Here is a 13,950-nt window from a genome sequence, read left to right on the forward strand (position 1 = left end):
GAGCACTTTACATCCCCCCACTACCCTTAGGGTGTAATGTAGTGTACTGTAGTGTAGTATAGTGTAGCATAGTGTAACGTAGTGTACTGTAGTATAGTGTAATGTAGTGTACTGTAGTGTAGTGTATAGTGTACTGTAGTGTACTGTAGTGTAATGTAGTGTACTTTAGTCTAGTATAGTGTACTGTAGTGTAATGTAGTGTAGTGTAATGCAGTGTAGTGTAGTGTTATGTAGTATACTGTAGTGTAGTGTAATGTAGTGTAGTGTGTAGGAAGCTACTTACATTATTTCTTCTTCCGGAGCTGCTGCAGGCTCCTGACCCGGCGCTCCCTCAGTCTGTACACTGCACTGCAGGCCAAGAGGAGTGGCGGGGGTGGGAGTGCAGCACGGGGGCCAGGAGAGGAGGCAGGCCGCAGGAGCGCAGCTGAGCACAGGGAGGACTAAGAGAACGAGGGGAGCCGAGGCAGTGCAGCTGAGCACACGGAGGCTAAGAGAGCAGCAGGGGGGAGCGTGGGAATGCAACTGAGCGAGCAGGGGCTGAAAGAGGGGGGGCAGCGGGAGCGCAGCTGAGCAATCGGAGGCTAAGAGAGCAGGGGGCCGAGACAGCACATCACACAGGGGATTTACTGTTAGCAGAGGCTCCCGATGGTCGGAGCTTGGGGCTGCGGGCGCCAGGTCCTGCAAGAGCGCATAGGAGATTGGGAGCGACAGAAGCGGGTGTCAGCAGGGGAAATATGCGGCCATTCGAGTGAATGTAGAAGGTGCACCCACAGGGCAAATGTGCTGTGGGCAATGCACCTTCTGCACACACCTAGTTACAGCCCTGGATTTAAGCCCCACCCCTTTCAACATTTGGCCATACCCCATTTAGAAACTCGCAAATCATGTCATGAAGAGTGGGACCTGATGACATGATGCATTTGGAACCTGCCCTATCAGAGAATCGTTCTCGCTGGTCTGCTCCTGCTGTACCACAACACCTGATGTGTGTGCAAGCCACTTTGCAATTGAAATCCATGCTGAATTGGGCCCTATATCTCCCATCATGTACACACAAAAATATACTAGGGTTATTATTATTAATATTTTTATTAGCCAATTAACCTATCAGTATATTTTTGAAGTATAGGAGGGAACCTACGCAAACACAGGAAGAACATGCAAACTACACACATGTAAGGCCTTGAATTGAATTCACAGCATCAGTGCTGTGAGGCAGAATTGCTAACTATGTAACCGTGTTGCACATGTTTCCCATGCACCTGTTCCCATCATGTGGCTGACTTGTTTGCTTGAATAAACAGTAGTGCATGAATGAGCCATTTGCATATACTGAGCGTATTTTTGAACGCATTAAACAAATAAGAACATTCAAAATAAAAACTTGCTAATGTGCACCGAGAGTTCATATAAGGGCTAATTATCATGCCTTAGTTATGTAGTGAGCCAAAAAGAGGCAACACATATCCTACACACCAGTGGCGTGCGGTGAGGTCAGTGACTGGTGAGGCACTACAGCCATAATGTCCGCCGAATCCTGCCGATGACCCCTACCGCCGACGAGCCAATGCCCGCTACTGCCCCTGTGGCGATGCCTGCTGCCACCGCCAATGGCTTACAAACTCGTCCACCATCAACTGACCCTGCCCTCCGTCACTAATTTGCATCTCAGTCCGATGCCGCCACTGCCACCAATGCCTGCTGCCTGCCTGCTCATCATACTTGTGATATATTGTACATTTTTATAGAAAAAAAATAATTAGTGTTTTGGGACTGGGAAGGGAGTGGGAGGAGGACATGAATGCGATTTTGTTGTCCAGGGCTTCCATTAGTCAAATTACGACGCATAGTAGCGCCACTTACACAATTTACGCCAGGCAGAGCTCCCTTTTACACATTACGCAGACAGCGTCCCCTTTTTACACATTACAGCAGACAACGTCCCCCTTTTTACACATTACGGCAGACAGCATCCCCTTTATACACATTACGGCAAACAGCGTCCCCGTTTTAGACATTACGGCAGACAGCGTACCCTTTGTACACATTATGACAGACAGCGTACACTTTGTACACATTATGACAGACAGCGTACCCTTTGTACACATTATGACAGACAGCGTCCCCTTTTTTTTACACATTACAGCAGACAGTCCCCCCTTTTTTTTTTACACATTACGGCAGCTACAGCCCCCTTTTACACAGCAGGTAAAGCACTTTACACCCCCTCTACCCTTAGGGGGTAATGTAGTGTACTGTAGTGTAGTATAGTGTACTGTGGTGTAGTGTACTGTAGTGTAGTGTAGTGTACTGTAGTGTAGTGTAGTGTGTAGGCAGCCACTTACCTGATTTCTTCTTCCGGCGCTGCTGCAGGCTCCTGACCTGGCGCTCCCTCGGTCCGTACATTGCACTGCAGGCCATATATATATATTTTTTTTATATGTATATATATATATATATATATATATAAAACCCAGAACCAAAACTTTAAATACTGTACAGCCAGCCTTACCTTTTTTTACTCTGCTGGCAGGTTGCACAGATATAATAGAAGGAGAGCATAAATTCCTTACTCTCTGTCTCCTCCAAGCAGCAAAACATCTCCGCTGGGCTGGGCACAGGCTGGCTCCACAAGATGCAGGCTGCTGCTCCACGGATTATTGACAGCCGGGACCCTGGGAGCGCAACACAGAGATCCAATCTGTGGAGGTGGCGCCGGCGGGGGGCCCTTTTAAAAAGGAGGTACTTACCCCCAGGCCCCCCCCCCCCTTAATCCGGCTCTGACACTGGGGCTAAGGGAGCGGGGGGGGGGGGGGAAGGTTTGCGGGAGCGCAGCTGAGTTCGCGAGGGTTAAAGGAGGGGGGTAGACAGCGCAGCACACAGAGTTTCCCGCTGGTCCTGCACGAGCGGAGTGGGGATATGCGTACACTCGGAATGGGGGCATCTGACATTGCCCATCCGTTCCACTTCCAGCCCACCCCCTGCCACTGTCCAATGATTGACAGGGGTGTGCCTTGATGTGAGCTCAAGGCACAGCCCCCTGTCAATGAGGCAGATCTGCTGGTGCCGCATTTCTTTCAATTTTCAATGGGCTTTTCCAGCCCGTGATTTGGCTCCACCCCCTGCCCGCCCCCCCTCTTCAGACACTTTATTATTGTTACTGGGAGGCAGCGCTCTCGCTGCCTCCCATAGAGATTTAGCTAAAATAATACAAAGTATAATGTGTTATTATCTTTGTATTATTTTAATCCTTATAACAGGAGAGGCACTGCCTCCCCTGACTGCACGTCCCTGCTACACACATCTTTTCAAAGTGACTTTTAAAGAAAGTCAAACAAAGAGAAGCGTTAGGTAGAAGGGCGAGAGACTTCCATGTGTGAGGCAGTGGTCACATTTTCTGAAACGTGGGATATCCCTGTCTTTCCCTCACATTGGGGGTAATTCCAAGTTGATCGCAGCAGGATTTTTGATAGCAATTGGGCAAAACCATGTGCACTGCAGGAGGGGCAGATATAACATGTGCAGAGAGAGAGAGATTTGGGTGGGGTGTGTTCAATCTGCAATCTAATTTGCAGTGTAAAAATAAAGCAACCAGTATTTACCCTGCACAGATATAAAATAACCCACCCAAATCTAACTCTTTATGCACATGTTATATCTGCCTCCCCTGCAGTGCACATGGGGGGTCATTCCGAGTTGTTCGTTCGTTATTTTTTTCTCGCAACGGAGCGATTAGTCGCTAATGCGCATGCGCAATGTCCGCAGTGCGACTGCGCCAAGTAAATTTGCTATGCAGTTAGGAATTTTACTCACGGCATTACGAGGTTTTTTTCTTCGTTCTGGTGATCGTAATGTGATTGACAGGAAGTGGGTGTTTCTGGGCGGAAACTGGCCGTTTTATGGGAGTGTGTGAAAAAACGCTACCGTTTCTGGGAAAAACGCGGGAGTGGCTGGAGAAACGGAGGAGTGTCTGGGCGAACGCTGGGTGTGTTTGTGACGTCAAACCAGGAACGACAAGCACTGAACTGATCGCACTGGAAGAGTAAGTCTCGAGCTACTCAGAAACTGCACAGAGAAGTCTTTTCGCAATATTGCGAATCTTTCGTTCGCAATTTTGATAAGCTAAGATTCACTCCCAGTAGGCGGCGGCTTAGCGTGTGCAAAGCTGCTAAAAGCAGCTTGCGAGCGAACAACTCGGAATGAGGGCCATGGTTTGCCCAATTGCTATCAAAAATCCTGCTGCGATCAACTTGGAATTACCCCCATTGCAATAGACTAATTTAATGAGGAGTTTGAAGTACAATGGCTCAATCCCTGCTACAATCTGATTATGTGACTAGTGTTTCTATTGTGTGCAGTCCCTGCACTCACATTCACCATCCTTGCTCCTTCTTGGGTGCTGTATTTGGCACTGTTCACTTGACTATAATGGAAGTGCTTTGACCTGTACACTCTTCTCCTGAGATCAAACATGTCCCCTGCCCTCCATACATTGATATCAGAAGTCAGATGGTCCCGTATTAAGAATAAAAAGTATCATTATGGAACTCTTTTTCAAATGTTCAAAAATATGTAGAGAGATTGCAGCAACGGCGAGAACTACAGTAGGCCTACATCATTTCATCCTGTAATGCAAAACCGGGGCCACTATGCACACAGTAGGTGAGTGCATCCAAAAATGGGATCGAGCCTCACTTATGGGCACTGTCTCCATCATTCAGTGGCGTGCCCAACACGGCTGAAAATGCTGGGCTGCCCCTCAACTTTCCCTGCACTGTAAACAGATACTGTACGCATACGCACTGCATCTTTTCATCTGGAGTGGGATGGTAAGACATATAATGAAGTAGACTCAGGATCTTCTGAGTGCGGCTCCACAGAGAATCAGTCACACTTCAGACCTGAAGTTATTTCTATATTTGGCAGGCATTTGCCCTTACATAATGGCTGTTCTGTTATACCAGCCAGTGACTACAGCCTGCTCACCAGCCAGGTAGTGGATATTTTGGTGCTAAAGTGATTTATTAACAGAGTTTCTCAGTGCATGACATGATAAGTAGAGATGAGCGCCGGAAATTTTTCGGGTTTTGTGTTTTGGTTTTGGGTTCGGTTCCGCGGCCGTGTTTTGGGTTCGACCGCGTTTTGGCAAAACCTAACCGAATTTTTTTTGTCGCCTAACCGAATTTTTTTTGTCGGATTCGGGTGTGTTTTGGATTCGGGTGTTTTTTTCCAAAAAACCTAAAAAACAGCTTAAATCATAGAATTTGGGGGTCATTTTGATCCCAAAGTATTATTAACCTCAAAAACCATCATTTCCACTCATTTTCAGTCTATTCTGAATACCTCACACCTCACAATATTATTTTTAGTCCTAAAATTTGCACCGAGGTCGCTGGATGACTAAGCTAAGCGACCCTAGTGGCCGACACAAACACCTGGCCCATCTAGGAGTGGCACTGCAGTGTCACGCAGGATGTCCCTTCCAAAAAAACCTCCCCAATCAGCACATGACGCAAAGAAAAAAAGAGGCGCAATGAGGTAGCTGTGTGAGTAAGATAAGCGACCCTAGTGGCCGACACAAACACCGGGCCCATCTAGGAGTGGCACTGCAGTGTCACGCAGGATGTCCCTTCCAAAAAACCCTCCCCAAACAGCACATGACGCAAAGAAAAAAAGAGGCGCAATGAGGTAGCTGACTGTGTGAGTAAGATAAGCGACCCTAGTGGCCGACACAAACACCGGGCCCATCTAGGAGTGGCACTGCAGTGTCACGCAGGATGTCCCTTCCAAAAAACCCTCCCCAAACAGCACATGACGCAAAGAAAAAAAGAGGCGCAATGAGGTAGCTGTGTGAGTAAGATAAGCGACCCTAGTGGCCGACACAAACACCGGGCCCATCTAGGAGTGGCACTGCAGTGTCACGCAGGATGGCCCTTCCAAAAAACACTCCCCAAACAGCACATGACGCAAAGAAAAATTAAAGAAAAAAGAGGTGCAAGATGGAATTGTCCTTGGGCCCTCCCACCCACCCTTATGTTGTATAAACAGGACATGCACACTTTAACCAACCCATCATTTCAGTGACAGGGTCTGCCACACGACTGTGACTGATATGACGGGTTGGTTTGGACCCCCACCAAAAAAGAAGCAATTAATCTCTCCTTGCACAAACTGGCTCTACAGAGGCAAGATGTCCACCTCATCATCATCCTCCGATATATCACCGTGTACATCCCCCTCCTCACAGATTATCAATTCGTCCCCACTGGAATCCACCATCTCAGCTCCCTGTGTACTTTGTGGAGGCAATTGCTGCTGGTCAATGTCTCCGCGGAGGAATTGATTATAATTCATTTTAATGAACATCATCTTCTCCACATTTTCTGGATGTAACCTCGTACGCCGATTGCTGACAAGGTGAGCGGCGGCACTAAACACTCTTTCGGAGTACACACTTGTGGGAGGGCAACTTAGGTAGAATAAAGCCAGTTTGTGCAAGGGCCTCCAAATTGCCTCTTTTTCCTGCCAGTATAAGTACGGACTGTGTGACGTGCCTACTTGGATGCGGTCACTCATATAATCCTCCACCATTCTTTCAATGTTGAGAGAATCATATGCAGTGACAGTAGACGACATGTCCGTAATCGTTGTCAGGTCCTTCAGTCCGGACCAGATGTCAGCATCAGCAGTCGCTCCAGACTGCCCTGCATCATCGCCAGCGGGTGGGCTCGGAATTCTGAGCCTTTTCCTCGCACCCCCAGTTGCGGGAGAATGTGAAGGAGGAGATGTTGACAGGTCGCGTTCCGCTTGACTTGACAATTTTCTCACCAGCAGGTCTTTCAACCCCAGCAGACTTGTGTCTGCCGGAAAGAGAGATCCAAGGTAGGCTTTAAATCTAGGATCGAGCACGGTGGCCAAAATGTAGTGCTCTGATTTCAACAGATTGACCACCCGTGAATCCTTGTTAAGCGAATTAAGGGCTCCATCCACAAGTCCCACATGCCTAGCGGAATCGCTCCGTGTTAGCTCCTCCTTCAATGTCTCCAGCTTCTTCTGCAAAAGCCTGATGAGGGGAATGACCTGACTCAGGCTGGCAGTGTCTGAACTGACTTCACGTGTGGCAAGTTCAAAGGGCATCAGAACCTTGCACAACGTTGAAATCATTCTCCACTGCGCTTGAGACAGGTGCATTCCACCTCCTATATCGTTCTCAGTTGTATAGGCTTAAATGGCCTTTTGCTGCTCCTCCAACCTCTGAAGCATATAGAGGGTTGAATTCCACCTCGTTACCACTTCTTGCTTCAGATGATGGCAGGGCAGGTTCAGTAGTTTTTGGTGGTGCTCCAGTCTTCTGTACGTGGTGCCTGTACGCCGAAAGTGTCCCGCAATTCTTCTGGCCACCGACAGCATCTCTTGCACGCCCCTGTCGTTTTTTAAAAAATTCTGCACCACCAAATTCAAGGTATGTGCAAAACATGGGACGTGCTGGAATTTGCCCATATTTAATGCACACACAATATTGCTGGCGTTGTCCGATGCCACAAATCCACAGGAGAGTCCAATTGGGGTAAGCCATTCCGCGATGATCTTCCTCAGTTGCCGTAAGAGGTTTTCAGCTGTGTGCGTATTCTGGAAACCGGTGATACAAAGCGTAGCCTGCCTAGGAAAGAGTTGGCGTTTGCGAGATGCTGCTACTGGTGCAGCCGCTGCTGTTCTTGCGGCGGGAGTCCATACATCTACCCAGTGGGCTGTCACAGTCATATAGTCCTGACCCTGCCCTGCTCCACTTGTCCACATGTCCGTGGTTAAGTGGACATTGGGTACAACTGCATTTTTTAGGACACTGGTGAGTCTTTTTCTGACGTCCGTGTACATTCTCGGTATCGCCTGCCTAGAGAAGTGGAACCTAGATGGTATTTGGTAACGGGGGCACACTGCCTCAATAAATTGTCTAGTTCCCTGTGAACTAACGGCGGATACCGGACGCACGTCTAACACCAACATAGTTGTCAAGGCCTCAGTTATCCGCTTTGCAGCTGGATGACTGCTGTGATATTTCATCTTCCTCGCAAAGGACTGTTGAACAGTCAATTGCTTACTGGAAGTAGTACAAGTGGGCTTACGACTTCCCCTCTGGGATGACCATCGACTCCCAACAGCAACAACAACAGCGCCAGCAGCAGTAGGCGTTACATGCAAGGATGCATCGGAGGAATCCCAGGCAGGAGAGGAATCATCAGAATTGCCAGTGACATGGCCTGCAGGACTATTGGCATTCCTGGGGAAGGAGGAAATTGACACTGAGGGAGTTGGTGGGGTGGTTTGCGTGAGCTTGGTTACAAGAGGAAGGGATTTACTGGTCAGTGGACTGCTTCCGCTGTCGCCCAAAGTTTTTGAACTTGTCACTGACTTATTATGAATGCGCTGCAGGTGACGTATAAGGGAGGATGTTCCGAGGTGGTTAACGTCCTTACCCCTACTTATTACAGCTTGACAAAGGCAACACACGGCTTGACACCTGTTGTCCGCATTTCTGTTGAAATACTTCCACACCGAAGAGCTGATTTTTTTGGTATTTTCACCAGGCATGTCAACGGCCATATTCCTCCCACGGACAACAGGTGTCTCCACGGGTGCCTGACTTAAACAAACCACCTCACCATCAGAATCCTCCTGGTCAATTTCCTCCCCAGCGCCAGCAACACCCATATCCTCCTCATCCTGGTGTACTTCAACACTGACATCTTCAATATGACTATCAGGAACTGGACTGCGGGTGCTCCTTCCAGCACTTGCAGGGGGCGTGCAAATGGTGGAAGGCGCATGCTCTTCACGTCCAGTGTTGGGAAGGTCAGGCATCGCAACCGACACAATTGGACTCTCCTTGTGGATTTGGGATTTCGAAGAACGCACAGTTCTTTGCGGTGCTACTGCTTTTGCCAGCTTGAGTCTTTTCATTTTTCTAGCGAGAGGCTGAGTGCTTCCATCCTCATGTGAAGCTGAACCACTAGCCATGAACATAGGCCAGGGCCTCAGCCGTTCCTTGCCACTCCGTGTGGTAAATGGCATATTGGCAAGTTTACGCTTCTCCTCCGACAATTTTATTTTAGGTTTTGGAGTCCTTTTTTTACTGATATTTGGTGTTTTGGATTTGACATGCTCTGTACTATGACATTGGGCATCGGCCTTGGCAGACGACGTTGCTGGCATTTCATCGTCTCGGCCATGACTAGTGGCAGCAGCTTCAGCACGAGGTGGAAGTGGATCTTGATCTTTCCCTAATTTTGGAACCTCAACATTTTTGTTCTCCATATTTTAATAGGCACAACTAAAAGGCACCTCAGGTAAACAATGGAGATGGATGGATACTAGTATACAATTATGGATGGACTGCCGAGTGCCGACACAGAGGTAGCTACAGCCGTGGACTACCGTACTGTGTCTGCTGTTAATATAGACTGGATGATAATGAGATGTAGTATGTATAAAGAAGAAAGAAAAAAAAACCACGGGTAGGTGGTATACAATTATGGATGGACTGCTGAGTGCCGACACAGAGGTAGCTACAGCCGTGGACTACCGTACTGTGTCTGCTGCTAATATAGACTGGTTGATAATGAGATGTAGTATGTATAAAGAAGAAAGAAAAAAAAACCACGGGTAGGTGGTATACAATTATGGATGGACTGCCGAGTGCCGACACAGAGGTAGCTACAGCCGTGGACTACCGTACTGTGTCTGCTGCTAATATAGACTGGTTGATAATGAGATGTAGTATGTATAAAGAAGAAAGAAAAAAAAAACACGGGTAGGTGGTATACAATTATGGATGGACTGCCGAGTGCCGACACAGAGGTAGCTACAGCCGTGGACTACCGTACTGTGTCTGCTGCTAATATAGACTGGTTGATAATGAGATGTAGTATGTATAAAGAAGAAAGAAAAAAAAAACCACGGGTAGGTGGTATACAATTATGGATGGACTGCCGAGTGCCGACACAGAGGTAGCTACAGCCGTGGACTACCGTACTGTGTCTGCTGCTAATATAGACTGGTTGATAATGAGATGTAGTATGTATAAAGAAGAAAGAAAAAAAAACCACGGGTAGGTGGTATACAATTATGGATGGACTGCCGAGTGCCGACACAGAGGTAGCTACAGCCGTGGACTACCGTACTGTGTCTGCTGCTAATATAGACTGGATGATAATGAGATGTAGTATGTATAAAGAAGAAAGAAAAAAAAACCACGGGTAGGTGGTATACAATTATGGATGGACTGCCGAGTGCCGACACAGAGGTAGCTACAGCCGTGGACTACCGTACTGTGTCTGCTGCTAATATAGACTGGTTGATAATGAGATGTAGTATGTATAAAGAAGAAAGAAAAAAAAAACCACGGGTAGGTGGTATACAATTATGGATGGACTGCCGAGTGCCGACACAGAGGTAGCTACAGCCGTGGACTACCGTACTGTGTCTGCTGCTAATATAGACTGGATGATAACGAGATGTAGTATGTATAAAGACGAAAGAAAAAAAAACCACGGGTAGGTGGTATACAATTATGGATGGACTGCCGAGTGCCGACACAGAGGTAGCTACAGCCGTGGACTACCGTACTGTGTCTGCTGCTATTATAGACTGGATGATAATGAGATGTAGTATGTATAAAGAAGAAAGAAAAAAAAACCACGGGTAGGTGGTATACAATTATGGATGGACTGCCGAGTGCCGACACAGAGGTAGCTACAGCCGTGGACTACCGTACTGTGTCTGCTGCTAATATAGACTGGTTGATAATGAGATGTAGTATGTATAAAGAAGAAAGAAAAAAAAAAACCACGTGTAGGTGGTATACAATTATGGATGGACTGCCGAGTGCCGACACAGAGGTAGCTACAGCCGTGGACTACCGTACTGTGTCTGCTGATAATATAGACTGGATGATAATGAGATGTAGTATGTATAAAGAAGAAAGAAAAAAAAAACCACGGGTAGGTGGTGGTATACAATTATGGATGGACTGCCGAGTGCCGACACAGAGATAGCTACAGCCGTGGACTACCGTACTGTACTGTGTCTGCTGCTAATATAGACTGGATGATAATGAGATGTAGTATGTATAAAGAAGAAAGAAAAAAAAAACCATGGGTAGGTGGTATACAATTATGGATGGACTGCCGAGTGCCGACACAGAGGTAGCTACAGCCGTGAACTACCGTACTGTGTCTGCTGCTAGTATAGACTGGATGATAAATAATGATATAAAAATATATATATATCACTACTGCAGCCGGACAGGTATATATTATATAATGACGGACCTGCTGGACACAGTCTGTCAGCAGAATGAGTTTTTTATAGAATAAAAAAACACCACACAAGTCACACGACGAGTGTTTAACTTTTTCAGGCAGACAATCACAATATACTGGTGGTCAGTGTGGTCAGGTCACTGGTCAGTCACACTGGCAGTGGCACTCTGGCAGCAAAAGTGTGCACTGTTTAATATGTACTCCTGGCTCCTGCTATAACCTATAACTGCTCCCCAGTCTCCCCCACAATTAAGCTGTGTTAGCACAGTCAGATATTATACATAGATGATGCAGCACACTGGGCTGAGCACAGATATGGTATGTGACTGAGTCACTGTGTATCGTTTTTTTCAGGCAGAGAACGGATTATATTAAATAATAATAAAACTGCACTGGTGGTCTCACTGGTCAGTCACTAGTATAACTAACTAACTACTATCAGCAAAATCTGCACTCTCTGAGTACTCCTCCTAAGCTCCAGTAAATGAAGTGTCTCACTCTCACTCTCCTATCTATTTCTAAACGGAGAGGACGCCAGCCACGTCCTCTCCCTATCAATCTCAATGCACGTGTGAAAATGGCGGCGACGCGCGGCTCCTTATATAGAATCCGAGTCTCGCGATAGAATCCGAGCCTCGCGAGAATCCGACAGCGTGATGATGACGTTCGGGCGCGCTCGGGTTAACCGAGCAAGGCGGGAAGATCCGAGTTGCTCGGACCCGTGTAAAAAAACATGAAGTTCGGGCGGGTTCGGATTCAGAGGAACCGAACCCGCTCATCTCTAATGATAAGGATACCTATATCAGCCCAAAATAATTAGGTCTACTGTCCATGTTGTCAAAATGGCCTGTGTGTGTGAAAATTTTATGTTTAGTATTCTGCAGGGCCGAACTGACTATCTGGCACTTCTGGCAAATGCCAGAAGGACTGATGGGCTGGTGGGCCAGGCTGTTCCGGTCACACAGAGAGTGAGGAAGACTATGCAGTGCAGCTCCCGACTCTCTGATTGTCCCCTCCCGCAGCCCAAAATGCCTGTCTCTTAGAAATATGGGGGCATGCTGCGAGTTCACACCCCCCTGACTCAAGGCACACCCTTGTGAGTTATTTCTGCACCCCCTCCCCCACCTGCAACGCGTGCCGTGCAAACCAATGCCAGGGCCGAACACGAGCCCCAGTCCATCCCTGGTAGTATGTTATGCATAGAGATGAGCGCCGGAAATTTTTCGGGTTTTGTGTTTTGGTTTTGGGTTCGGTTCCGCGGCCGTGTTTTGGGTTCGACCGCGTTTTGGCAAAACCTCACCGAATTTTTTTTGTCGGATTCGGGTGTGTTTTGAATTCGGGTGTTTTTTTTAAAAAACACTAAAAAACAGCTTAAATCATAGAATTTGGGGGTCATTTTGATCCCAAAGTATTATTAACCTCAAAAACCATAATTTACACTCATTTTCAGTCTATTCTGAATACCTCACACCTCACAATATTATTTTTAGTCCTAAAATTTGCACCTAGGTCGCTGGATGACTAAGCTAAGCGACCCTAGTGGCCGACACAAACACCGGGCCCATCTAGGAGTGGCACTGCAGTGTCACGCAGGATGTCCCTTCCAAAAAACCCTCCCCAAACAGCACATGACGCAAAGAAAAAAAGAGGCGCAATGAGGTAGCTGTGTGAGTAAGATAAGCGACCCTAGTGGCCGACACAAACACCGGGCCCATCTAGGAGTGTCACTGCAGTGTCACGCAGGATGTCCCTTCCAAAAAACCCTCCCCAAACAGCACATGACGCAAAGAAAAAAAGAGGCGCAATGAGGTAGCTGTGTGAGTAAGATAAGCGACCCTAGTGGCCGACACAAACACCGGGCCCATCTAGGAGTGTCACTGCAGTGTCACGCAGGATGTCCCTTCCAAAAAACCCTCCCCAAAAAGCACATGACGCAAAGAAAAAAAGAGGCGCAATGAGGTAGCTGTGTGAGTAAGATAAGCGACCCTAGTGGCCGACACAAACACCGGGCCCATCTAGGAGTGTCACTGCAGTATCACGCAGGATGTCCCTTCCAAAAAACCCTCCCCAAACAGCACATGACGCAAAGAAAAAAAGAGGCGCAATGAGGTAGCTGTGTGAGTAAGATAAGCGACCCTAGTGGCCGACACAAACACCGGGCCCATCTAGGAGTGGCACTGCAGTGTCACGCAGGATGTCCCTTCCAAAAAACCCTCCCCAAACAGCACATGACGCAAAGAAAAAAAGAGGCGCAATGAGGTAGCTGTGTGAGTAAGATAAGCGACCCTAGTGGCCGACACAAACACCGGGCCCATCTAGGAGTGGCACTGCAGTGTCACGCAGGATGTCCCTTCCAAAAAACCCTCCCCAAACAGCACATGACGCAAAGAAAAAAAGAGGCGCAATGAGGTAGCTGTGTGAGTAAGATAAGCGACCCTAGTGGCCGACACAAACACCGGGCCCATCTAGGAGTGGCACTGCAGTGTCACGCAGGATGGCTCTTCCAAAAAACACTCCCCAAACAGCACATGACGCAAAGAAAAATGAAAGAAAAAAGAGGTGCAAGATGGAATTGTCCTTGGGCCCTCCCACCCACCGTTATGTTGTATAAACAGGACATGCACACTTTAAC

This window comes from Pseudophryne corroboree, chromosome 6 (assembly GCF_028390025.1).
Source record: "Pseudophryne corroboree isolate aPseCor3 chromosome 6, aPseCor3.hap2, whole genome shotgun sequence".
NCBI classification, from domain to species: domain Eukaryota; kingdom Metazoa; phylum Chordata; class Amphibia; order Anura; family Myobatrachidae; genus Pseudophryne; species Pseudophryne corroboree.